General features: G+C 41.8%; 1 protein-coding gene across 1 annotated transcript in view; it reads left to right on the top strand.

The window, feature by feature from the left end:
- Positions 1-1,077, top strand: part of LOC101855284 (cytochrome b-c1 complex subunit 8) — a 5,509-nt gene that overhangs the window by 570 nt on the left and 3,862 nt on the right. The gene's annotated exons all lie outside the window — the stretch shown is intronic.

Raw genomic sequence — 1,077 nt, 5'->3', positions numbered from 1 at the left:
GTTCTGCGCATCAATATTTAATTTAGTAGAAAATAGACAACTGGTAGCTGAGTGTGAGACGGGAGGGAAAGTAAAAAAATACCCTAATTTTAGTAATGACAAGTAGGCCTATTGTGTAGACTCATTATTTTACTAGACTCTCTAGATCTAGATCTAAATCTATAATTTATAACATAAAAATTTATGAACTCACTTGGAATCATTCACTCTCACTGTACTGTATTGTCGTATTTTTAGAGAAAGTGTCTCCCAGTGATAAAACAATAATGGGTGAGATTATAGAATAACCTTATAAATGTCTCGCTATACTATTATCACCCCCTCACTCTTGTTTTATCGGAAATGACCCAAGAGGGATCAGGCTGAGGGAGGTTACCGGGGCTAGTGCTCCGCAGGATCGTGTTGGTGTCCGAATAGACATGTATACATCTAGATCTAGTCACAGTCAGGGTTGTCAAATTGGAACCAAATCCCTGAAATTTGGCTCTTTTGGATCGCGCTTGGCCCTGAGAATTTCATTTCGCTCTCTGGCTCTTTTTTTTTGGCTCCCAATCCCAATTCCGAATGTTGAAGAAGAAGAGGACAGAATAGGCAGGAAAAAAACATTTTTTAAAATGAAAGTGAAGAAAAGAGCTTGGATTGCTTATAAAATAATTAAACTAGTTAACACGATTTAACGCCCTCGCCCATTTGGTCTGAATAATTTACAACCCTTCAACTGTCCTGCAAGAGCATAAACTTTAATAGTCTCGTGCTCGTGTCTCGTTACGTTCGTACACGCTCTCTGTTCCTTGAACCATAATGTATTGTGTGCAGAGAGGCCTGCCAAGTGCCATCGTTAAGTTTGTAAACAACGAATGGTCCGGCTGGCGGCCGGTCCCACATCCCGATCAGTGTCGGTACTGAGCCTTTTTTTTTACTGGAGAGGCGAAAAATGTTTTTACATTATTATTATTCATTCCCAACCACATGCGGTAAGCCACCAAGGGCCTAGGTGATTTTATCGGCCTGCAAAGGTCCGGGGGAGTCCTCGCCTCATGCCCACACCAGAGTGGAAGCTATTCTCACCTGGGGGGG

The sequence above is a fragment of the Aplysia californica genome, unplaced genomic scaffold (assembly GCF_000002075.1).
Source record: "Aplysia californica isolate F4 #8 unplaced genomic scaffold, AplCal3.0 scaffold00519, whole genome shotgun sequence".
Lineage (NCBI taxonomy): Eukaryota > Metazoa > Mollusca > Gastropoda > Aplysiida > Aplysiidae > Aplysia > Aplysia californica.
The sequence above is the reverse complement of the archived record's forward strand: the minus strand, read 5'-3'. Positions and strand labels throughout refer to the sequence as shown.